Source organism: Scophthalmus maximus, chromosome 9 (assembly GCF_022379125.1).
Source record: "Scophthalmus maximus strain ysfricsl-2021 chromosome 9, ASM2237912v1, whole genome shotgun sequence".
NCBI lineage: Eukaryota > Metazoa > Chordata > Actinopteri > Pleuronectiformes > Scophthalmidae > Scophthalmus > Scophthalmus maximus.
In genome coordinates this window covers 18,706,456-18,733,646 of record NC_061523.1, presented here as the reverse complement: position 1 = coordinate 18,733,646, position 27,191 = coordinate 18,706,456, and the positions used below count along the sequence as shown (strand labels likewise).

Genomic DNA, 27,191 nt, shown 5'->3' with positions numbered 1-27,191 from the left:
AGATGCATTTTGCAGTTATGTCTTTGGTGCATCCATGGCTTTGCAAATAAACCACCTCTTGCTCAAAACCAAAAAGAGAGAGCTGAAGAAAAGAAAAGTGTAAGAAAATGAAAACCAAATTCAATCTAAATGTCAAAGCTGTGGCTGCAGTAAACATCTGACATCACAAATATCTGATTTAGTTTTCTTTATTTTTCTGTGAAGTGTCACATCATGCTCTGCCACAGTGCCCCCTGGCATCTGAAGGCATCTGGTTTTCCTGACAAGAATTAGACCCTATCTGATTCCAACTCACCTCTGCAACCTTCTGCCATACTTGATTTGAGAACTATGAAACTGCTGGAAGCCCCAGCCAGTGAACTGTAGTTATTGATCGTTCCTAGACCATTGCCAGCCTGAAGTGGGAAATTGCATGATGGGCTCCTGTGCCTGCGGGGACAGACAGAAGCCAGAAGAGAAATGGTCACATTGTGTCCTTAATGAACAGCAGGATGCCTCACAACGTTGATAGCACCGAGTGGTGCGGTGGCAGACCTGCCTGCTTTGATAAGGGATTCAAAGTGTCTACCCAAAATGTTTATTGGACAAAATAACGTAAGATATGGGTTTATCTTTCAGGTCGCAGCCAGACTTCAAACTTGGGTCACTGCCTTCTGGAAGAGAAATTAGATTTGATTTGTGATCAGTTGAGGATTGCGTTGCTTTAGGCTGGCAGTAAAAAATCCGAACATAATTTGGCATCTTATCAAAGACTGTCAAACGGCTGTCAGACAACTGCACTGTGAGCGTATGACGGTATGCTCGCTACGGCACGAGTTTGGCTCGTTTAGTCAAGTCCATGCCAAAACGGAGGAGCTTGCAGCAGGAGGTAATATAGTAGGTAAACTGAAAAGGAAGCCCAAACCACAGATGTACAACACAACCAGCCGAGTGACACTGATGATAAAATGCAGGTGGTTATAAGTACAGTGGGTGGCAGGAAACTAGGTAGTCCAAAAAAAAAACCCCACAATGTTATCATGCAAATGCTTCCATCCTTTAACGTTTCCTTGCTTTTCACCCAGCCGACAGTCTGCTAGAAACTGCAGTGCTTAGAGTTTCAACACTTCATTATAAATCAATGACCTTTTGTTTGCTTCAGTCTTTACTTCAGTCTTAATGACATCTAGTAAAAGACAAGAAGTGGGAGTTCTTTTTTTAAAAAGCTTTTCCTGCAAAGATAGCGGTTTCTGCACAGTTCGACATTTCCCCACATAACCTGCATATACGCTTTGTCCACTGGGTGATTTTCTTTTTTCTTTCATGCAATCTACTTTGAAGGAGAGAGAAAAAGGCACGGCAAACTGCCACCTCTGCATTGTTTCTGTAGATATGAGGGCTCTTGTGGCCTTTGTCCGGTGAAAATGCTGAAGCAGGTTAATAGGAAGTGTCTTCCCTGAGGTGTCCTGTCCTGGCCACTGGCCACAGAGAGCTCGTCATTTATCTTCCCGGTTTGGCAATGGCCATTATCATCATAATAATTACAAAATGTCTACCATAGACTATATATGATATAGAATTTGCGAGATGATTTGCTGAGTGGCCGACTTTTCCTCCACATGTTCCTTTGTTGTTGTTTAATACAGAAAGACATTTCTCTGTATCAACACAGTGCTTAGCATCATTACTCATCTGATGTCCAACAATAACACTGGTATCACTATCAACAGTTTAATTCAAATGACAAGGTGACTATTACAGTAGATGCATAATTGGATGACAGAATTGTTGTTTATAATGTTCATCTTTTATGTTCTTTGTTTCTTTCTATTATGTTTTTTTAACAACTTTCCCAGCACAAAAAATAATCATTACTTGCAAATTAATTAAAACTAAAATTTAGCTCACAGGAAAGTAAAATTAACGTAAGCATAATATGAACAGAAAAAAAGTTTTGTTTTAAGTTTTGATTGGTTTTATATTAAGTCAAGTTCATTTTATGAAGCCAAATATTACAAATCACAAATCTGCAAGGGATCAAGACTAACCTTTAATTTTAAAATGTAAATATTTAAATATTATGTACCAGCTCACTACGGTTTATAAAACATCTTTTGATGGGGGGGATTGTGGGAAAATTCCGACTGTGGAACAACTCGAATTGCTCAAACAGCCAACCGAACTTTCTGACGTGCCAGAAACTGAACCAAGCGTCTGAGAAGCAGCTTGTTGATCATTTAAGTCAATTAATGAGATGTCATGAGCCTCCCGAACGTCAAACAACAACAGATCTTGCAGACATTCGGCCCGATTCTAAAATTAGTCAGGGGCGACCAGACAAGCTTAATCTGTACAATGTCTGCTCGGCTTTAATGGGCATGAAAGTAAAAGTTCAGAACAGCTTGGGCAGCTCTCCAACTGAGATGATTTTCAGCTTCAGTTGGTCTGTTCACATTGCTTCCATCAGCAAGATCTCCCTGTTGTATTTCAATAAAGACTAATTTTTAAATTTTTCATTCTAATTGGAATGAGTACTAGATTTAATCAAATATTCCTTAAACTGTTCTCTTGGAGGATTTTGGTCTCAAATGAAATGGCAGTGTTTGGGTGAATACAGTACTTCTGTGAGCAAAGCAACTGAATACATAGTGAGCGCTGAATCGAAAAATTGTTAACAATTGCAATTTACTAGAATACCTCAAAGCTCCAACCCGAGAAACAAAAGCCATCCCGAACTCTTGTTTGTGCTCCAGAATATCAATTTAGCATCCACCCCAGCAGAGAACACACACGCTGATGTCGACAAGCGACAGATGGACTCTGAGTGGGGGCGGTTTGACTGAAGTAAACTAACCTGTGATTTGGGATTTGATGGTTGAAAGGATTGTTGGCTTGAATCAGTCAGGAGAGAAGTTAATCGAGGCATGAACTGCAGGAGCAACAGACTGGAGGATTGCAAGCCGTCGGGCACTGAACCCCCGCGTCCTCACGGAAACCTCCAGACGTAAACTCAGTGAAACCGGTCGAAGGTCCTCGGCACTAATTTAAAAACTGAGCAACGTTGTCTTTTTTCTTTTGATATTTTTAAACCCATTTACCCACAAAAAAAGGCAAAATGTACTTTTGGTTGTACCACTAATCCCCATACATCTTGTCACAGATTATTTAATCCTTGGTTTTAGATGGAATTTCAGGCACTAATCTGATTTACAATCATCTCTGTATAAATTCTTTATTTTTTCATTCAAATGGTGACTGGACCTTTTCTCTCCACAATTTGCTTTATGTTTGTTTTTATCTGTGTTTTTAAGTAGAAATGATCCATGAATTTATGCTTCTTTTGATTGTTTGTTTGTGCACATGGGTGTATCGTCATAACGACAACGCGTTTACAACTCGGGACACACGACATAGCTTTCATGGTTGACTTTGTGGCGAGGTAAGCTAGGTTCACCACCAGCCTCTGCCACTTCGCTCCATTGGTTTCACCTTTGGATTTTTGGTGTTACCCCACCGCGATAATCAATATTTGTAGTATAAAGTATAGGATCTGTATTAGCATAAATGTGATTCTACTGTTATCTGGTGACCTTTTACTCAAATTTCAAAGTGTGTAACATAAGCAAACAACAGAACAATGGTTTGCCATTAAGAAAAATCTGTGTTCAAAAACTGACAGACATCTATAATTCACATGTAAAATTAAACCTTAAAAGAAACAAATAGAAATGAAAAGAATCAAATTTTGATTGTTTGTAATTTGACATATGGAATTTGTTTTATAACAGACATAATTATTACATTATTCCATTTTCATAACCGGGATAAATTCATGTGAAATGACAAGGCATTCTTTAAAGGCCAGACTCTCAGGATGAAATGCTAATGTATGCATAATGGAGGCAGAGGGAAAATAGTATATAATAGTGGACAAAGCTGATACAGCACACTACCATGATTGTTTGCCATTTCATGTGACATTACGCGTATTTGTGGAAACCCCCAGACGGCTCAAAATTCAACCTTTAAAATAGAGGTTAACATTAGGCAGCAGGCAGAATCAAATGTGCTGTACAACACATTAGAAAGTGTTTCGAGGCAGTGAGCTAATATCCCTTGAAAAAGCAAATGAGGCAGAGTAACAACCATGTGAAGATGATCCCGATGTGAGATCTAGCCAGCAGTCAGCAGAGAATATGTGCGGTTAAACGATTTTGATTGATACCCTCTCGCTTTGGAGATTTCAGCAGGTGCACACAAACACACACAAATACACACAATGTTCTTGTTCCAAATGTGGCATGTGAATCCAAACCACATGATTACATAAAAGTGTGTACAATTTGGCAATTCCCTAAAAACAGACACTCCGGCATAATGGGCCTGGCAGAACACATACTGGAGGTAGAGTAGTTCTACAAGATGGGCTTTTTTTCACATTTTCTTTCCCTTTCATCATAATTTTCAAGCACATTCCCACACAGGTCTACAGTGACTGATGATTTCACCGGTAAACTCTACCTGTCCTGGAAATTTAGGGTTGAGAGATGGTGGACGTTTGTTTTGTGTACAGACACAGATTCAAGGCCTTTGTGATGAAATATTGGACATATTTGTCTCACTGGCGATGTATGTTTTCATAATGTGCTCCATCCTTGACATCTGATCCTTGACGTTCTCTGACGGGACAGTCTTTTGAAGGACCTCTTAAATCACATCTGATGTTTCCAAAAGATGCATAAAGTTAGAGCCCTCTTGGGTCGACACTAGTCCGCCTGGACAAAGTTACAGTGCCGATCTCTCTGGTCCAAAGCTCTCTTACAAATTAAATAGAACCTTTATTAATAATAAAGTGGGTTAAAGTATTAATGATGCTTTTAAACCGTAGATAATTAAAATATTAAGGTTTGACACTATTTCATGCTTTTTGTCACCAAAGCCTTGTAGAGGATTTAAATAGCATCAACGTCTTCTTAAAATGATGGGTAATGAATTTTATAGACTTTCCTACAAAAATGCACATACAGCATATCAGTATGATCTTTATATATATATATATATATATATATATATAAGATCTGTTTTACCACCTCAGAGAACCAGAGGTCTCTGTGTCACACAATTAAATTCCTGCAGTCAAAGTTAATTATGGCCGGAAGGACAGAACGTCGGAGCTCAGTGCACATCCAGCATTTGCCCCTTCATTTCTATTCAAAGAAGAGCACTATGGTCGGACCACCACACAGAAAGTACTCCTTTTATTTTGAGAAAGAAATAATGTCATCTTGCTGTATCGGCACAGTGGCATCTAAATTTGCAGCCAGCCTCCAAAACACAACAGAACTTGTTTTGGTCGTAAGACAGAATAAAAGCACTGGTGTCAAGTTATAATAATCTGCTATGAAGCGTTTTTCTTTTTATTTGCAATTTAACAAATTTACAGTCCTAAAAAAACACAACCAAAAGTTGTGTTTTTTGCTGCAAGAACTTGCTGAACTAAGTTAACTTTTACTTTAATGTTAATAGAAAGCAGAGTCTGGAAGGAATAAAACACAAACGAGCTGCTGATTATATGCACAAATGTCCATTCAAGTAATCATAAAAAGGTTGAACTAGTTTAGTTTTATTCAATATTCGCACATGTATAATGATCCTCACCTATACGAAACAAAAACTCAGGAAGATTAAAACCATAAAAAATACTTTCAAAAAGGAAGATAAAGTAGAAGTGTCTCTTGAGATTTTTTTTGACAACATTTGTCTTCCGCAGACTGAACACTGTCTGTACCAACAGCTGTGAGACACCCAGGAGGCTAAACTCAATCATTGATGACTTATAGCACCTGTTCTATTGAACATTATTTTTCTAAAGTAAAGGATTATGCTCTGCCAACAAGCCCCTTCTCCTCCAACTCATCCATGCCATCACGACTCTCAAACTGAAAAGGCTCTGAGGTCAAAGTAACCTAAGGGGGAACGAACTTCTTACAATCTAGTCTTTGTATGGGTTCATTCAATCCCTCATTTATTCAAGCTGCCATCTGGTAAATCATCATTTCCTTGGCGTTACTTGGCCACGACCTTCATCCCAGAATCCCACCTGAATTCTGCGTGCACCTGTAATTCAGACATACAGTGTGGCTTGCTGTGAATGGATGGCGTGAAGAGATGAGTACACTTCAACCTCATTATGTGATCTATTTAAAAACCCAAGTGCAGATGCTGCGGCAGGCTGATTAAATGATGGCTGATGTGCTCAGCCAACATGCCTTTCGCCCATGAGAAGGCACCTGTGCCACCAAGTGTTGCAGCAAAGCAATCCTCAACATATGTCCTGACTGGTTTACTCGCCACATGTATGGGAAGCTGCACTGTCTGCCAAAAATATCTGCTATTCATTTGTTTAGATGTCACGTCATGATACAGTTTAAATATTTGAGGGAATCGGTTTCACAGCTTTGTTATGCCTGACACTTTCACTCTATAGTGGCATGGCTCAAGCCCCAGCTGCAACAGAGCCGTAAACATAGAAATGTTGGTCACCCATGACTGATCATGATCACAACAATTGGATGGATTGACATGAGATCTGGTGCAGACATTCATAACCCTTCAGGGGATGAAGCTCACTGAGTTTAGTGATTCCCTGATTTTTCTTGTTGTGCTGTCATGAGGTTGACATTTTCTGGGGTTTTTTGAGTGAAATGTCTAGAGTGGATGGATAATCACAAAATTGGGTGCACTGCCCGGAAGAGGAATTCTAATGACGTTGATGAACTCTTGAGTATTTTGCTCCATTAGAGTAAAAAATATGTAAGGATTCTTTTTGAAAAATACTGAAAATGCCGTAATCCCACTAGCTTCTGTGGTACTTAGTGTTCAGTGCTAATTTGCAAATTGAGGCAAGCACGCGTCAGTGTAAGTGGAAACTTGGGTGAAAAAAATGTGCGTTTATCTCTGGGTTTAATGAATCAGCTTGATATTGATACAGAGCAGAAATAAGGGTGAGACTAAAGGGAAATTATGAAAACAACTGGACTTCTTATTGAATCAAAAGCTGAGATATAGGCTATACGACACACTGAGTCTGTTGCTAACTAGATGCTTTGGTTCAAATCAACTCAAAGTGTAAAAAAAAAAAACTGATCGAGCAGTCAAACTGGCACAAACAAAGGCAAAACATCGCTCTTCTGAACACAACTTTACACCTGTTAAACATTAGCATGTTAGCATACTAAAGTTGGCATTAACCTTAAAGCATCCCATCCTTCACAGAGCCAGTAACATGACTAAAGGCAGACTTGTTACATATGGACAACATTACTCTCTGGGATTCAAGAGGATTAAAGGCTCTGTTTTTTTAACTTGCACATTTGTGGCTGGATGAAGTGTTAACAGAGTCTGCACACTTGGGTCTTAGCTCCCCCTGTGGTGTTTGGAAAGCTGTGATCTACGGAGTGAAAACAATGGAAATGTTCAATGAGTGTTTCAAAATCAAACATGTATACGTATTTCACCAAAGGACTTGTAAATCAGAGGGTTTGACATGAAGTAACCGTGATGAGCTGGACTCCAAAGAGAGACATTAATAATAAATGCTACATACATCGAGCATGTAAGATCTTAAAAGTTTTGTGACACAAAATCTTGTAGGACTCACATCACAGGCGTTAACACTCCGCTTAAGCGATTAATACTGGTGTGTGTGTGTGTGTGTGTGTGTGCATCTCCCCAGCTAAAGAAGTCTCTCATGAAGGAGAATCTCATTATTGCTCCCATTATGTGACACCAAAGCAGATGCTTCTTTGAGGAAATTATTGTCATTTGGAAAAACTGGCCTTAATGGATAGACTGTCATCACTTCAGTGCAACTCTTCTGAGCACGAGGGGAACAAGGCAGAGTGACAAACACAATTAATCACACTCTGGCTTGTTCACCGCAGGCTCAAGATGGTGGCTTTGTGTTGTCTGGATGCTCATTATAGCTCGCTTCTTGATGTATGAAATAGAAATGGCACCCTAAAATGTTTGGGCTTTTGTTTAAGGCTCATTTATGCTTAGCCATTCATCAAGTTAATTGACTCTCTCCACTTTGTTGTGCTGATTTTGTCTTTTTAAAATCCATTTTTCATGTCACACCTGAGTCACTTTAATAGCATCCCGACTCTGATATTAACATCACGGCGGAACATTCTTAAAGGCGGAGTACATTCAACTAATCACTGGAAACAAAACAATTACTACAAGTAAGTTGGCAGCTGAGGCAGACGCTATTTTACAGCTGATTAATGTAGAAAAAAATCCTGCATTGATGGCTGCCTTTGTGTCTCTATTTTTAGTTGAACTTTTCCTCTGCATTTTGTTGAGTACAAAGCAAAGTACTGCACAAGTTAAACATGAAAAAGTCAGGAGAAAGTGTTCAAGAATATAGTTAAATATGGAAACGGATGAAAGAAATTTGGAAAGTGACATGACTCCCTCTAAAAAAAAAGATAGCAAACCTCAACTTTTTTGTAAGATAGTTGAATGAGTTATAGATGGGCAACAAACCAATGATACATTTGTCATGTGTTTTCTCTGTGTTGTGTATAGCATATTTTTTATCACATTATTCCTGTGGACTTTCTGACACAAGACAATTCTCCAGATGAAATTATAAGAAAAATCATGTCTGTAATAAGACTGTACTGAACTGTAACCTGTGATGATGAATTGATACAAATTATTGATCATTAATACAGAAGCTTGGGAACCACTGATTGAGATACTTATTTTCAGATTATAACTTCTATGGATTTTGCCATCTCCATATAACAAATTCATCTTTATTTTGCCTCTCCTCTAGTGGATTTCAGAGGCAGGGTGCTTTTCTCTCCCATTCCATCCCAATACTTTCGCAGAGCTGCACTCTGAATTCGAATCCCAGGTGTGACGGGCTCACAGCTGTGCTCTGCTGCACAGACTCAGGGGCTGAGCTCCAGGTCAGACACCAACAAACTGCTGCGTTAGTGGCAAATGGCAAGGAGGAGGAATAATCTTTCACTGGCTCCATTAATAATCTACATGTGCTGCACTTTCAACTGTAATGCTCTCTCAGCCAAAATCACACCGTATTTCCCTTGAACATCAGTAAAGCGGTTTCAAATGTGTCCTCATTGTTATTTCACTGGGACGTTTGACCCTCATTGTGCAGGGTGATGTATGAGGACTACAGGGCTGCTCTCTGCTCAGCCAAAATCTATATGGAGGAACTGTATGCATGGGTATTCTTTTTATTTTTAACATCACCTATAGTTTGGAAGCCAGATGTGGTACTTGTGCAACATGAAAATTTGAAACCTCTGGTCCAAATACACTGAGAATGGATATTTCATTAAAGTATAATTAAAAGAAAAGCCCTGTAGAAAACACCTTGTGTCTAGCAGTTAGTTTTGAAGCTAAGACATTTGCATTTTCACACACACACACACACACACACACACACACACACACACACACACACACACACACACACACACACACACACACACACACACACACACACACACACACACACACACACACACACACACACACACACACACACACACACACACACACACACACACACACACACACACACACACACACACAGCTTCATTTCAAACCCTGATTTACAGTTTACAGTTTTTTTTCAAGTCCTTTGGTGAAATATACACGTTTGATTTTGAAACACTAATTGAACATTTCCATTGTGTTCTACCACTTCATTAACATTAACATACAGTGACTGTAAATTTACCATTTGGGAACAAACCGAGACACCTTTTCCTATGCCGTTTTTCTGCCAGACAAAGATCCATTGGGATCAAAACAAAGTCATGTTATCTTTTTAATTATACATTTTGAAACTCAAGAGATTCAGACAAGAATTGAAAGCTCTACTTTATTTAAATATTTAATGGATGCACTATTACATCACATGCAAAACGTGTAGATATGCTGTGTATTATTTTTATACACATCACGCGGAAATTCCGCATGCGTAAAAGGTGTATGGCATGAGAATTAGCTTTTAATCATTTAACATCATATAACATCTGAGCTGTAATTCCATTTTATTCCTTACATATGATCTACAGTTTAAGACAGTTCCAGTGAAATGTATGTGCAACTTGATGAAGAGATGATCGGTCCATTGTAAACCTTTGGCGATAAACCACAGCTTCTTCTCCATGCAAAACCCTGGAGATCACAGTCAGATTAGATTTGTGTAAAACCATCATGCTGTAACATGATGCGGGGAGAATTGTTTATGTGCATCGTGTCTACAATAGAATTCTGATCCATCTTACTCACGGTGCTGGCAGCTAAATAATTAAAAGCACTTAGAGTGTCAGCGGTCATTAGGGACTTTGTCCACACGTTTGACCTGGATGGTGCACATTCTAGGTCAGAAAGAAGACAATGCAAGACAAGGAATTATTGAGAAATCTTTGTGAGATGCATGTCTCCCTGGGCTGCGAGGGAAAACAGTCAAATAAAATGGAATCTGCCGAGGATTTATGCCAGCAGCATCAGGCGTCACACCCATTCAGTTCCAAACATAACAGTGTTAGAGATACTTTACTAATCTCTTACAGACAGAATGTTTTGTTTTTCTACTCCACCGGCACAGGCAGGTCAACGGTCAGCCTCAGACTACCAGCCCTGGGTGGATGCAGAGTGGATGGCTCTATGGACGGGGGCATCGTCATCCAGTTACTCCACAAATTGTTCATCTTTTTTTCTCTAATTCATCACATGTTGTGAACAGATTAAGAATGATCAACCATGCCTTCCAGTGTCACTTCGATTGTTCACTATGGACCTGTAGAGCTTTTTTGGGATCAGTCAATAAATCTAAAAAAAAAAGATATATCTTTTTCTGTTCTACTAAGTCTTATTTGAAAACTGTTGAGAAAAATGATCCAGCAATGAGAAAAAAATTGGACACAATGTCCAAAATAAGATACAAAAATTTGAAAACCTTACAAAGGATTTTTAGAAGCATACACATGAGGAACGATTTAAAAGATGACTGTGACTGATTCTGCAGCTTCAGATCCTCAGGCAGGGAGTTCCCGAGCAGAGGGACCATGACAGAAAAAGCCTGGTCTCCTTTAATCTTGACCCAGCACAACTGTTACAATTCAAAATAAAGCAACGAGCCAAGCCAAACGTGATCAGTAAAATCTTAAAATCCACTGTAAAAATAACTAGAAGCCAGAGAAGAGAGGCTCAAACCAGAGTTATTTGATCTTATCTCTTTCAATTAGTTACAAGTTGTGACCTAATGGAAGCAATTTAATAGAAAGAAACGAGACCAAAGGATGGAGCCATGGGGGAAGAAGAATTTAAATGATCAAATGTATTAAGTGTGAATCACTCTCAAACTGATTGAGGAGGGCTGAAATTGTGTTAGACTAAATAATCTGGAGTCTATACACTGATGTTGGTGAAAAGGGGAAAAAACCTGCAGGTGGGTAGACTTCTGCTGGCTCTGTATATTATAATAGAGAAGAAAAAAAGGAAAGACAGAAATTTGACAAATAAAGCAAATTTAATACTTTTGAGGATAAAAAACAGTCATCACGACGTAACTATCCTATAAAAATCCAACATTGCAATCAATTTACACAAAGAGAGAATTTAGAGGGACATTAAATTCAGTACTGCAAAAATTCGTTACGTTAACAAATCTAGGGTTTATCGTCATATCACCCAACCTTACTTGTAACCACAAGAGAAGCTTTATGTTTCCCCATCATACAGAGTTAGGTGGCATGATGATTAAGCAGATTACAGCACTAAAATGTACTGTAGATATGCAGAAGGCAATCTGACCCACTCCATTTGCTCTAATGGTGGTGCCTTATTGATCCGCTGGGCTGTTTGCAGACAGATTCTGTGCAATTGGCGCTTCAAAGCAGACACATTTGATAAACTCGCCACCACTGCTAGTGATAAAAGGGTTTCTCTGTTTTACTGGATGGTTGATAGGGCTCCAGATTACCTTGCTCCTCAGAGTGCAGACCAGAATTTGAGTGGCTGTTAGCAGTTGATTTTGAGGTGAACTCTACTCTGACACAGGCTTTAACAAGTTTTGTTCCTCACAGTTGAAGAAAAGGTTTTTCATCCAACAGTTATGTTTTGTGTGAAGTGCCTCTTGACAAAAAGAAGTCTGAGAAGATGAGGAGTGAAATTCTAACTCAAAATGAATACACATCGTGACCCCATGTCTGTTCCAAGCAGGATATCTTCCTTGACGTCCTGCAATGATGTCAGAGCTGTTAATGTGTTGTGGCAAATGACAGACCGCCACTGTGAGAGAAACTGGCACCTGAGAATTGGTGACATGTTTAAGACACAAGACGTCAAATGTACTGTACAGAACAGGCTTCAAAACTACAGCTGTTTTGTCATTAAACATGTACAGTAGCACTATCTAGCACCTCCTTAGGGTGGAAGGTATTTATAGTAGTTAGCACTTTGACATTGACACAAACCAGCATGTCCGCAGCAACATGTATTCATGTATTATTTGAAAATTCGTTTAGTCTTTGCTGTTGCAAAATCCTTATTTGACATTGAATTTGACACTAATTCTCTTCCCAGAGTAAAAACCAATTTCCTATGCTAGTAATCCCCACCGCCATACTACATATACAATAATCCCAGGATACAAGATGAAAAATATCCATCCACTGGTCGTTTCTTTCTTTTTAGAAGCTCTGAAGTAGACACACTTCAGCAACTTGACTTAGTGACATGAATCATTCAAGCTTTCTTGTTCATGTTGAGTAAAAATCCACAGAAGGGTAATTTATCCATAATCATAGACACTGGGAATTTACCACACAGTTGAAATCAGCATTTATGGCAAAGGACTACCTTAGTTCTTTAAAAAAAAGAAAATCTAACTAAGGTAAAATGCATACGGTAATATTTTTGTTCCGATCTCTTCCTGAGGTCATGCAGTGTAAACATAGCTTGAACAGACAAGCCCAACTAAACTTTTTTTGCCAGAGACTGAGTGAAAATAGTGCAAGCCACTCAGGTCCAAAGTCCCAGCATCCCACATGTACATCTGTTCACGTCCAGCTGGGTCCACAGATTCATTCAAGCCCAGCAGCATATTTGTGAGAGACAAAATGTCCCTTCACTCTGTTAATGTGCCACTACAGTATGTTTTACATAAAGCAGCATGTGCCTGTGCCATGATTTACAGACCAATATAGAGTCAAATATTTGAATCATCAGCGTGTGACCCCACAGTCCACTGAGATTCTTCATGTGCAACATGTGGAAAGGTTTTTTTGGTCAATCATTTTGCAGATACTTCTGGGGAATGAAATGTCCCCAGAAGCAGCTGCAGATGGAAGCAGCTGCCAGGAGGCCTTGCTTGGCCACGCTCCTAGACCACGATATCTTCTGCCTTCTGTTTAGATGTGGTGATGTTTACCTCAAATTCGATATAGTCTCTGACTTTAGTTTCATATCTAGAGTCCGCAAAAACGAATTCAACTATACAAAGTCTGCAGCTACAATTACAAAGTTATATAATATGTCAGAAATTCTTGGCTCATTACAATATGTCATTGATGTAATATGGTATGATCATCCACCTTTAGTCTAATCACATATTTTCAGTGCCAGGTTATTTATGCAGGTTTGTTGGAGGACACTGCCTTTTCAATAAAATGATCCAACGGACCACATTCAGTGTGAAAGCAGAATGACGGACCACTTTATCAGCCGTCGCCCTCTGACCTGCTACAGTTTCATAATGAATCTAAAGCATTTTCACACTTTAAACTTTCCCATGTGTGTGTCCACTGTAAGTCACTGTCCATCAGGTTGTGACATATTGATACATATTGGGCGGCAAGTTATGGCCCGTCTCCTTGTCCGCAGAGCATTTTAGATTTTGATATTTAGCCATTTAGCTCATTGAAATTTGCAACCACAGAACTGAAAAGTAAATATTCCTCTTTTAATTAAACGATTTACATTTTAGTGTATCTGTCTCTCTCTCTCTCTGTCCCCAAATGAACAGGGCCTCAGGCACAGTTGTGCTTTGACATGAAAGAAATTGCTAAATTAACACTAAAGACAAACTTCAGTGGAGGCTGATGTGAATGTCATTAGTTCTGCAGGGATTTTTATTTTCCATAAACTAAAGTATTGGGGAGAAATAATGAAAGTGTTTGACTTACTGATGGAGCTAAATGAAAAGGTTTTTTTCGCAATTAAATCAAAGGAAACATAAACATATGTACCAAATCTCGTGGAGATCCATCCACTAGGTTGAAAATTATTTCACTGAAAACAAAACAAAAAATGTTAATCTTGTGAAGGCGCTGCATTAAAAGGGGATCACCAAATTCAAAGGGTGGATATGGTCCAAAAACATACACAGACACATCTGGTGTCTGTACACATGGCTGTGCTTCAACACATTTGTCTTTGTGTATCTGATCTGGTCCATGCAGTCATAACTCTGGGCTGCAGGCAGATGGTCCACTGGGAGATTCACAGCCATGCAGATGAGAATACTACAGTATTCAATTTACTTATGCAGGATAAATCAACTTGGTACCACGATTGTCTCTACAAAATGTTATGGTTATCTATTCGATAGCTCTCGAGATATTTCACTGCCATCACAAAAATCCTGACACCAGCGTGGTAAATATTCCGGATGGTGGTATTTAGAAGTGGTGGTATATCAACTTTATGAAATTTATTATTATTATTATTATTGATTCTGAGGATGAGATTTCAAAATCCAGGCTTTAACCAGAATCAAAATATTGTAACAACGTGCATAAATTATCAATATTGAAAACTTTTTCCAAATGCTTGTTTTTATACCATCGAAACCTTCACAAAGATCTACCTGGTCTCAAAATGTGACAGATCCCAATTGGTCATACAGAAAATCATGATCATTGGAACAAATTCAAATTTATTTATTTTTACCTGGCTAACTGTCAGGTAACATTTTATCTGCCGCTAAGAGACTATCAGAGAAATTCTGTTTGTGAGGTGAAAAGGATTTCCACAGTGTTGAATTATTTCTTACTGTCAAATCACTGGCTTGTAACATTTTCCTATTGTTGTTCAAATACACTGAACCTTGTTACTGACTTCATCTTCACTTTGTAAATAGAACCGGGGTGTCCTTAAAAGGTGCTAAGTGAAAACTGGTTTTCTTAAATTCAGATTGTCTCATAAGATTGCTCCTTTTAACATCTGGGGGAAGAAGAAAAATTAAAAAATACCCTGCTGAGAAAGACTTTAAAGTTGACAGCAACTATTATTGCCTGGCAGGAACGGATAACACGATCCCAAGATGCTCGGATCAAAGCGCTGGCAGATACAGATCAAGTGAAACGCAGTCAGGGGCTTGGATCAATCTACAGTCGGTGCCGAGTGTTCAGCTGCCCCATAGCTAAACAGAACAGGACGTACGTTTAGGAGGCAAGATTACAGCCTGGGAGGGATTCAGGCCAAAATACAAACCTTATCGCCAATCTGTCCTTTTCACAAAAATGTGTTTTCTGAGAAACAGCCCGAACAGGATTTGGAGACCTGCTGGAAGATTTGCAGGTTTTCATTCTTCGTTAGTTAGTTTACATCTTCCTCTAGTAAACTTACCACTTTCACTCCGCAGCTCGGACTCACACAAATTACGAGAATTTTTTTTTTAAGCTAATTTGTAATTGTACTTCAAAGAACGACACATTAAACATGTTCGGATCTGAGCAGAATCATATCAGTAATAAGAAGATTCTGTTTTTAGGCTTTCAAATTTGAAGATTTACCACTTTTCTTTGTTTTATATTACTGTAAATTGAATATTGGATTTTTAGCTTAGAGACTGGGATGAATATATTTCATTCTTTTTTGACGCTACATAAACGATTAAAAACAATCAACTACAGTGTTTTCTTCCTGTTGTGTGCAGGTCCATGAGCATGCGACGCCAGACATGTATTTACATGCGCGGTGGAGAAATAACTTAACATGACCTGAGAATTGTTATAGATAGGGTTCATCATGTTCAATGGGTAAAACTATTGAAAGCTTCAAAAACCTGAAGGACGCTGGAGGCCCAATTAGCTGAAGCAATAAATGTCGAAGAATGAAATGCCTCAATGTGTAAAATTACTCACACGATTTTAGTTGCACATAAATAGTAATAGATCATACAAACTTAATGAGTCAGTCTTTCAGACGCATATAAAAATCCAAATATAATTTGACTGATAAAAAGAGTGTACAGGACAAAGTTGCAACAGTGCAACACCATTAACGATGCATTGCAAACATCTACACTGCCAACAAATTATACTCCCAAAAGGTTATTATTTTCATGAGCAGGTGTCGTGTAAATACATTCCCCCTTTATCTCTCTGCTGAATTCTCTAAAGACTGATGTAGATTAATCACACAGAGACAGCTCACTCCCACAGGGCTCTCAGCAAGAGCATTCACTTGGAGATGAGATGCTGTTCATTTTGACCATCAAGTGAACTTCTGTGATGCAGCTCAGTTTGCCGTGGAAGTGGAAGTGAAAAGAAAAAGGACGGCTGGTGAGATGAAAGAGTTTATTTTAGTGCTTCATTGCTTTTTTTCTTAAGCAATGAAGTGCAAAGGATGAAAAATATAGATCTTTCTAAAATAAATCCCGCCTGTTGTGGCACTAGGTAACAATAAACTATAAATTATTTTCCAAGACTTCAGCAACTGACGCTATTCACATCTCATCCCTGCAGATAATTTTATCGCCCAAGAACTCAAGTGTTGCATGAATCATTGTTGAATCAATAATAAAGTGGTTGATCCTGTAAATCTGATCTTCTGGTTCAGTTTCATGGTTTGAACTTTATTACTGCAGTACAAACTTTAATCGAGACGCAGAGGGAACACGAAGAGAAAGCAGCATTAAGATAGAGAGGGTTGACATGAGCAGAGGAGGGCAACCGGAGAAGGCACAGATTTCACTGAACTCATTGGACCTCTTGTGAATGTGTGCGTCTCTGATAAGGGCCGTGTTGAAAGGTCCCAGCCGATCACTTCCACCAGCCTGCGAAGCACTTCTGACAGACAGACACACACAAAAACTCATGGACAGGCCCAGAAAAAAACACACGCACAAGCATACAGGCATGCCAACATATACTATACAAACACACCCATACATTCCACAGCTGGATGATATCCTTAGTCCACATCAAACACCATTTTAATATGAAGTTTGTGAAGAGCTGAAACAGTTTGTGAGAAATGATAAAGTGAAGTGATAAAAAATATTCCCAACCACGATTTTGCAGCGCTTAGTGAGACTTGCAAATGAGATGTCAAACCTTACTGGCAAGCAACTAAAAGTGGAGATCACACTATTTATGCAGCATGTTATGACATCGCATGTGGATATTCAATATGGTGAGAGCAAATTCAAGCACATGCCTTGTGTCAAATCTTTTGTTTAAATGCACATTCTTGAAGTTTTTTTGGTTGTTTTTTTTTTTTTTACCCTAAATGCTTTCAATTTTCTTTGAGTGCTTGAGTGCTTGAATCAGTCCTTGAACATCTTCCAATTTTGTGCCTGCAATAACTTTGAAAGCACAAAGTGCCCCGTGAGATATGCCACACTATGAAAAAAAACTGGAAACAAACAATATTCAATCCAGGGCCAGAGCTGGTTCTGAAAGCCAAAATGCTGAAATATGAAAATATGTTAGTCTCTCCTCTGGGGCAGAGTGTTGGTATGATATGTAATTTCTCAGATAATGTGGTTGAGCTGAGTTTTTTTATTTTTTTTGGCAAAGGTGCTTCAATTCCTTCCTTTGCCCTCAGGGCAGGATTAGAGCATAACAGTATCTCAGTTCTCAAAGCCTCCATTGCCGCTTTCAGATGAGTCTAATCATCATCGTTTACAGGAAACGTCTCCGAAAAGCACCGTTGTTTCTGCAGCACCTACACGGCCGTAGATAATAAACAGGTTTAGCTCATTCACAATGCGTTAACAGTCTTTATATTGACTTACTGGCCAGCACAGTCATTATCAGCCGCAGTTAAAATTCAGAGTAATTCTTTATATGATCAGACAACCAGTCAGCTCTGGTATGAAGTGGCGGTTTTTAGGCAAATGTTATTTGACTCATCTCTTAGTTCTCTTCAAGTTTAAAAGATCGTTAGAGGTCCACGAGGCACGCATAACAAATTGACTGCTTGACACGTACTGCAGACACAGTCTGGCTTGTACAATTGGCACCAGTGTAAAGACTTGACTCTGGATTTAGTCTTCAACTGCAAGTTATTTTCATTATCAATTCATGTAATTTATTTTAGACACCGAAAAGGGTGTCTGTCAAAGGTTCAAAGCGCCGACAAAGTCGCTGGTTTGTTCCGAACAACAGTATAAAAAGAAGATATTTACTGTGTTCCATTATACCTCGAAAGTCAGAGCTTGGAAGTCTGGATTGTCATTCCATTATCATCTCGGAGGTCGGAGAAGGAAACTGGAACAAATATGTCTACCTTGTGGCACTGAGAGAAATGTCTGGACATCATTAAAGTCATTAGGATTCGTCTTCTCAGGACCTGAAACATCTGTAGCAAAGTTCACGGCAGTACATGCTATAATGATCAAGATATTTCACTGTGAACCACGGACATCAACTGTGGTGGTAGATTAAAAGTCAGGGTGTCACCAAACTCAGTGGGACTCTTCCCCCCCGAGACCTTGATCGTTTGTAGAAAATTTTAATAGCAATCCATCTAGTTGAAATACTCCAGAGTGATGGACCAACCCTGGAGCCGTGTTGCATGGCTAGAAGTGTTTCATCTACAACGATATACGTAAAACAGAGGAAAGCAGAACATTCGAAAAGGTGGAACAAATGATGAATGACTTAAAAATGACTGGTCAATTATCAGAATATTTGCCAATTCATTTTCTCAAACAGCTAAATGATCAACTATCTGCAGAAAATGCTAAATTACTTCTCCCATAAAAGCACCCCCCCCCAGAGGTGGGGTGTTGAATCAATTTTCATATAGCTCAAGTATTCTCAAATTTCCTGTGCTGAACTGGCAAACCCTAACTGTTATTCCAAACAAGCTAAAAACCAATTCTGAGAATGATTGGAAAACACTGTTTGACCTCCTGTCTGGTCAATAGTGAGTAAAGTAGATAAGACAAGACGGGGACTGCTGAAACAACATTATGGGAAGTCATTAGACAGCGAGGAGAAAACATTGAGACTCCACTGCTGCCGATCAAACGGCAGCCCATTACTGCTCTGTTAATTTGAGCAATTACTTCCCATAGTGTGTCACAATTCTTGCCTTGAGAACAAATTATGACAAGCGTCCACACAGTGACAATAGGGTCACATCCACTTTACTGCAAAGGAAATGTGCTCAGTGACTTCTGGCGGGAGGCAGACAGAGCATACTGATCGACTGTTTTTCAGCTGTAGGTGTAGGGAAACAAATTTGCAAAACTTGCCTCCACAGGCTTTAAAGTTACGAGTTGAGGCCATTAAGGACACCTTGAAAACATTCTCTTCCTCCCCTGCTTTTGCTCTTAGTGCTCAGAGTATAAATAACACAGTGACTTTTATTTAATGGTTTACAGTCTGCCACCATGGTGATATGAGATACAATAATGTGCCAGAGGTGTTTCCATTAGTCAAGATGCATTTGTGGTGAAAAGCTTGATACGCTGATCCCACTTTCCTTGGAGAGGCAAAGACGACGGACTTGTCTGTGCTGTACCATGACCCTGCGTCGAAAGGACACTGTGAGATATAATGTAATCACTCAAATAGATCTGAAACAAAGGAGGGAGTCATCACTCTCGCTGCCTGGGCATTTCTAAAGCTTGACGCGAGTGCAATAATTCACCTTCGGTTTTTTTCCATTCAGCAAGGCTCTGTGGATGAACAGCTCTGAGCAGAATAAACAACCAAAAGGACTATTAAAGAAACAACTCAAAGTCACAGCAGCAAAGACGAGGTTGAATCAGGATATAGCAGAGCAAATATCCCCCTAATTGTACCCCATGAGAGGTCTGAGGCTATGTTTGGCTTGTACGAAGAATCAAAAAAGAAAAAAGGGGGGAACAAAAATGTTGGTTTAAAAATGTATCATGTGCAATAAAGGAGAGGAAGCCAAGTTATGCACAGGATAGGAGTTCACCTCTTTAACATCCTCTGGTGGAGTCCAGCCAGTGGAGGAAAAACAGAGCTGTTGAGAAACACATTCAGCAGAATTTCCTCCTGCTGCTTCACTGCACTGAGCTCAGTGCTGCCACTGGTGAACGACAATCAAACTATCAGAAAACCAAAACCCTTGTAAACAATTTCCCAGTTTATCTAAACTGCTGACTTATGGTGTTTCAACTAACAATAATATTTTTTTATCTAGTCCTGGTTGGACTATGAACAACAATCCAAAAGCCAAAGAGAATCAATTTACCCTCATTTAGCACAAACACAGACTGAACAAGAGCATTTTTTTGTAATGTTACTTCTACGTAATTCTACCAAGATTCACTGATTATTATAATATTTTTATAATTCTCCATTGATAGTCTTATTGATTACTCACATAATGATGAGTTGATTCGTAAGTGAAACGGTGGCCAACTTGTTTAGAATCTGGTGAAGTTTTCATCTCTGATGGCATACAGATTTGAAAATGAGCTTGCGTTTTAAAAAGGTGTTGCATTCTACCATTTTCCTAAAGATCAATGAATTATGATAAATTATCGCACCCAGAAATCTGCTGCTCGAACCAAAGAGTCTCAGGAATCTTTGAAATGTCTGATTAAAAAAAAAAAAGGGGCCTTTTCTCATTTGTGTGATCTTCCTTCGAATCATTAGTGGGTGTAGATCAGTGTTGGTGAGAGATTATTCCTTCGCTTTAAGAAAAAAAGGAAAATCCTTATTTTCCACACTTCATGTCCACCTTCTCTCGCTCTGTGGCCTTTCGTTAATGAGGTAGAAGCATTCGTGGACCAGTTTGATACAAGCTCAGTTATTACAGCAGGTGTTGTTTGGTCGACCTGTTTACTATACAAAGATCACAGAGAAGGTGATATGAAGATATTAATGACTGCTTTTGATGTAAGTACGCTGAAACATATTTCTGACCTGATTGAAACTCATCAAGTCAGGTCTATTTGTGGTCTCATGCATATGTGTGGCAGTATCTCAATATTAACATGTGTAGTGAAGTATGGTTGTTATGAGTTTGGTAAACATATGCATATGCGGTGTTATTGAAATGTCTTTAAATAAGCTTTCCAACGCAACTGGTACCATATCAATATGACCACTGGTTCAGGAGATTCATATAGTAGTTTCATAAAGAACCTACCACCCAGCCGTTCAGTTATTGTCTAATATTGTTGATATCCACTCGAGCGGAAACACAGACACGTCCAACACAATACTTCTGAAATGCAGAACACAAGTCAAAGTGTTCAGCCAACTGAAAATACATTTCTGTGAAAAGCAGCACAGAGCACAGAGCACAGAGCGCGCGCACACACACACACACACACACACACACACACACACACACACACACACACACACACACACACACACACACACACACACACACACACACACACACACACACACACACACACACACACACACACACACACACACACACACACACACACACACACACACACACACACACACACACACACACACACACACACACACACACACACACACCAGCTGCAAGCATCGATGCAAGTCTGAACAGCCAAGCTCTTAGTTTAGTTTACCTGACATTACGAGGAGGAGGAAATAAACACATCACACAAAACTACAAAAAAGAAGTGAGTTCAGGGGACGACGAATCTTACGAATAAACTGAAAAGTAAGTGTCATTCAGTTTGGTTGTTAGGATTTCTGGTTTTTACTAGGGCTGAACGATTAATTGAATTTGCGATAATATCGCGATATGATAAAACGCGATTTTCTAACCGTGACACGCGAGCGAGTGGAGCCACCGGTTCCGAAACAAGCATCAGTCACGCTGCACTAACCTGCTGGGAATGGCCTCAAGCTCGACAGAACAGTCGGAAACTGATACAGCGGAGACCTTAGTCTCGAAGAGGAACAGCACGTCGGTTTTAAAAAGGACGATGCTGCGCAGCGTCAGGTGTTGTGCAGAACATGCCGTGCTACCGTTGCTACTTCACGGGGCAACACCACCAACCTGTATCAGCGCTTGGCACAGCGCCACAGCAGCTACATGACTGAGTGTACGGCCAACAAGTCAGTGAAAGTAGTGGCGAACAGAGAACCACACGATAGTTGTTCGAGACTGTTACTCCATATGAAAATGTCTCACGTGGCACCGTGAGGTGACGAACACCACGACTATTCCCTCATTAAAGAGACAGACTGCTAACAGAGAGAGAGCTCTCTCCCCTTCTCCTCTTCAACACATCTCGCTCTCTGTCGGTGTGTGCACGAGCTAATTATATTCGCAAATCAAATCGCAATATCTGTTAAAAAAAAAATCGCGATTCGATATTTCCCCCAAATCGTTCAGCCCAAGTTTTTACCCTTTACTCTACTTCTGGCCTGGGTTTGACTCCAGGCATGGGAAAGACTGACGTCTTGATTTTGCCAATTGTCATCTGTCCTGACAGGGTCCTGTATAGGGTTAGGGTTGCTCTCAGTCATGACATCACAAACATTGATTGGCTGAGGCAATTGGTTTTCCAGGAACCTTGTACCTATTGGTTGTCAATGGACAACAGCCACTTGAAAAATCAGGACATAGTACGGGAACACATACTTTTCCAAATTTCCCCTGAAATTTCCCCTGGGATCTATCTATCTGTCTATTTATCTATCTAAACGCCTATATCATCACCATGAATAGAAGCTGAAACCAAGTACAGCTGTAATAGAAAAAGGTCTAAAGCAGTGATGAATGGAAGAGCACATGCTCTCTCTCTGACTTCATGACGGCAGATGGATATTATAGGAGGCTTTTTATAGAATGATCTTTTTTGGGTAAGAAGTGGGCTGCAGGAACTGTAATTACTGAAACTGGAAAAGTAATTATATTAGACTCAGAGCAGAGGGGCAGAGATTTGATAGATAAAAGTCCCAGGTTTAAAATAAGAAAAAAAAGAGTGCAATCACCGAGAACTGAGCAGTGGAAGACTTTAAAGCTAAATGCTTGCCGCCCCCTAAAAATAAGACTTTTTAAAAAGATAAATGCTTAAAAAAAGCTTGTAAAAATGTTCCTTTGGTCCCAAAAAATATATACTTGCGTAAGTACTGTGTCAACTTCAATGTCTATGATCACGAAGCCAAACAAAAACAAGAGACTGTGAGGTTGTTTGTTTCTCTGACTGGTGGCCTGATATTACAGGTTTATCCACCAGTGACAGTTTGGTCATGCACCTAGAGTATGAGGTCAGATTAGCACAAACACATACTTGGTGAAGCCCATGTGTGTACAGTAATGAGGTCAGGTGAGCACAGCATCAAAGCATATTAAATCCATATTTCGGTGCACGGAAACACTGCTGGGCTTGCGGGATTTAATCTTATGCAAACACACAAGTTATTTCTGCAGCGTTCGACAATGAGGCCGACAGTCGCTGGATTTAAAGTCAGTTCAGTAAAAAGTTTCTGTTGAATGTTTTTCCCCCCACTTTTTGTTGTTTAGGTGTATGTGGATTATAACAAAGTGTCTCCAGCAGTTGTTTGTCTTCCAGCAAAGAGATGCAAGCTTGTGTGCACAAACAGATGGCAGCATCCCAGGCGATGCACTGCAGTGGTACTGCCGCTTGTCTGCAACCTGCTCAGTGGCGTGTCTGTGGGGAGACAAATGAGCATGTGTCATGTAACATGAGTCTTCATGTGGAGCTGTGACGCATTCATTGTGTTCAGTGTGTAACACCACTGGCCCATTTAAAGTTTTAAATAAGATGCATTTCACATCAAGCTGATGTATTTTATTCTCAATCTGTTGGGAATTTTCTCGGAACATTTCTCATTTTTTTAAAAACTCAAATATTCGGGGGCCTCCGTGGTTTGGGCGTTAAGATGCCAACTTGAACATCAACATCCCAGAATCAAACCCAAAGGACATCCTGTCTTTTCTCAACAGAATCACTACCGAGTACAGAATAAATTACCCACCAAAATAATTAAATCGACTATCTGTCGATGTGTCAACCTCAAAAGACCGACATCTGTAAGAAATAAAATGTTCAATGTAAAGAGCTTTCATTGCTTTGTCTGTATAAAACAGCCTGGAGCATGAGATTGAGTTGTCAAGCCTCCATTCTCCACACAACAGAGTCCCAATGTTTGTTTCTGTTTTCACAGTCTGTTAGAAGCTGCATTTAAAGAGAACTGCTGGTCCATGTCGTACTTAGACAGAACTATTGTTTATAGCTGATGACGGCTTGGCTTGATGTTCGCTATGACTTACTGAGTTCAAATTACTTGTTAATTGTGTTGCCTGCAGTTCAATCGGCGGATTAGTGCAGAGTATCAGGCCGGTACATTGAGGAACTGTACCTGTGTAACTGTTAGGAAGACAGGATGGAAAACCAATAATCAATAGGACCAGGAACTGATCGACCATTCAAATTCAAATGGCTGTGCATAGTTGTGGCAGGCAGATGACGACTCATCCTCGATCCATCAGAACTTCTGTGATTGTCTTGTTTGTACAGAAGCATCAAATCTTTCAGCGCCACGACACACGATCTGGTGTCTGGAGGAAACTGAACCACCACCTCCATCTTCATTTTCTCTTTCTCTTCCTTTCCACCCCCTCCTTCCTAATTCCACCTTCCCCACCTTGTTCTTCTCCTTCTGCATCACCTTCTTCTTCTCATCCTCCTCCTCCTCCTTCCTTGTTCTTCTCCTTGTTCCTCTACTCCCCTTCCGTCAAATGTCCAGTCAAATCTCTGTGTGAAACTTGGCCCAGGTCAGATTTGTCTGGCGACTGACGGTGAAACACTAAATCCAGACCTTCTTCACTATGTAAACCAACAGCACTTTATTTTGCTGGTTTGTGAATAACCTTATTTACAACCTGCAATCAAAACATCAAGGAAGAGTTTAGATAATCAAAAGAGTTCTGAGTTGCAGCTTTTGCGGTCTGAAGATTAATTACATACAAACACTGAAGTCGCTGAATTTTTTTTGCCCTGATTTAAACATTCATGAAGAACAGGGTTTGGTTTCTACGCCACAGTCGAGCCACAAGGACAGAAACGATATGGGTTTTTTTCTCCAACAGTCATAACATTGACGGACTTGAGAGAAAATTCTGGGCTAAAAGGCTCCAAGGCTCAAGAGGCCAAATATTGTTTCTGTGTTTATTGCACATGCACAGTCTTAACACAGATCAGACGGGGGAACATGTTGTTAAAATGAGCAAAGAGAAAGAGTCGCCAAACGAAACAAGTGCTGGGGTTGTTGTTTGTTTAAGGATTACATGCAATTTGTGAGGACTACGTTGCTTTTCATCCTGGTGATCAGAGAAGCTGTGACACTTGAACATCACCTTTGAGGGAATGTTTCCATTCATTACATTGACCAGCGTTTGTGTTTTGTTGACCAGACTAAACAATACTTGCATGGCTCCGTCATGTCTTTGACATCATAGTGAAATGAAGAGGATTAAGAAAGAAAAAACAGTCCTTTCTGATCCACTTTGATGTCTGTCATTTATTGTTAAAATGATATCCTGTGAAATAAACAGCGAGTCATAAACCCGTTCAAGCTCTATTTACATTGGTTTTCATGTGCTGTGTAATTCATGTCTGGATTTTGCAGCAAATAACCACAAAGCCAGGACAATGTTCACTGCAGGTTTATCCCCCAGGCAAAGTTTACTCTCCAGTTCCCTTTGGAGAGATGTCATATTGGTGAAAACAGCCAGCCATTATTCCTGTGCTGTAAAAGTTTATTGTCTTACACATCCTCAATCACAGACACAAGCGGTGCAGCTCGTAAAAAGCTGCGGCGTGCACTCCTGTGCGTAAAAGGGGTTGTTTTATATCGGCATCCACAGTAAACAGACATAGCATCACACCGCTGCAATATTTATAAAAGCCCCCACCATTCATCCCTGACATGTCCCGATTTAAATGCAAATGATGGTCCGGCACGGATATAGATCAGCTAATGAAGACGGGAGGGCAGCGGGGTATTATTCACACAGGTTACTGCTGGTATCTCTGCAGCGAGAGCCTGTTCCCACTGTGGAGAAAATGACTCCCTCTGCCATATCACATGAGCCATCATCCCTTTATCTTCCAAGTGAGGAAATGGCTACCTCTGCAGAGAGCACCGAGTCGCTGTGCAGTTCCCTGGTTACTCTTCAGCCTGTTGCCCCCCCTCCCTCTCTCTCTCTCGCTGGGTCTTTGTTGGACAACAGAGAACACGGAGGCGGCTCACTTCTTCATCTTGTTCATTCACATAAATAAACTGTTTTGATCATTCCTGTGAGCATGTGGAACTAAATAGGAAAATGTTTGTTTAGTCTTTTCGTAGCCTCTTATCGTCGTAGAAGTGATTACAGATCTATGCTTGTTTCTATGGTGATATGGCTTGAATATGCATGAAGGTAGGATCTATTGCACAACTATTGTATTACACAGCATTGGTTTTAGGTGTATAATACAGTGGTAAATACGTATAAATGTTATATAGACATGGCCTAAGCAATTAAAAAAATCACAAAGTTATCAAATATTTATGAAAATATGATCAATTGCAAATTGTTTTATAAGGTAGTTATATCATAATCTAACATGACCATCTATATAATAAATGATATAGAATATAAGATATTTAATAAACCTTAAACCACTGATGAAAATTGAAAGTGTCATAAAAAACAATAAGTGAACTTTGATGTGCCTGTTACCAAACACAAGGTTCATACTTCACTTTAGAGATGCACTATTACTGAATTAATTGGCAATAAATGTGATGATCGATTAATCTTTTCAGCCATGTCGTCGAGCATGAACAACAAATTATCGGATTGGCGAATGTGAGGATTTGCTGCACATTTAATTGCAATCAACAGTTGATTGGTTCAGAACGAGATATTTCAAAATATACCGTGCATGGGAACCTGTAACTTGCATCACAGTTATG

General features: G+C 39.7%; 1 long non-coding RNA gene across 3 annotated transcripts in view; it reads right to left on the bottom strand.

The window, feature by feature from the left end:
* The window catches only part of LOC118319310, a 128,532-nt gene that overhangs the window by 88,882 nt on the left and 12,459 nt on the right, over positions 1-27,191 (bottom strand). Inside the window, exon 2 of one of the 3 annotated variants that reach the window (XR_007031450.1) lies at positions 296-429. The exons of the other annotated variants lie outside the window; for them this stretch is intronic. This is a non-coding gene — a long non-coding RNA (uncharacterized LOC118319310). The remainder of the gene's footprint in view (positions 1-295; positions 430-27,191) is intronic. 3 annotated transcript variants of the gene reach the window in all.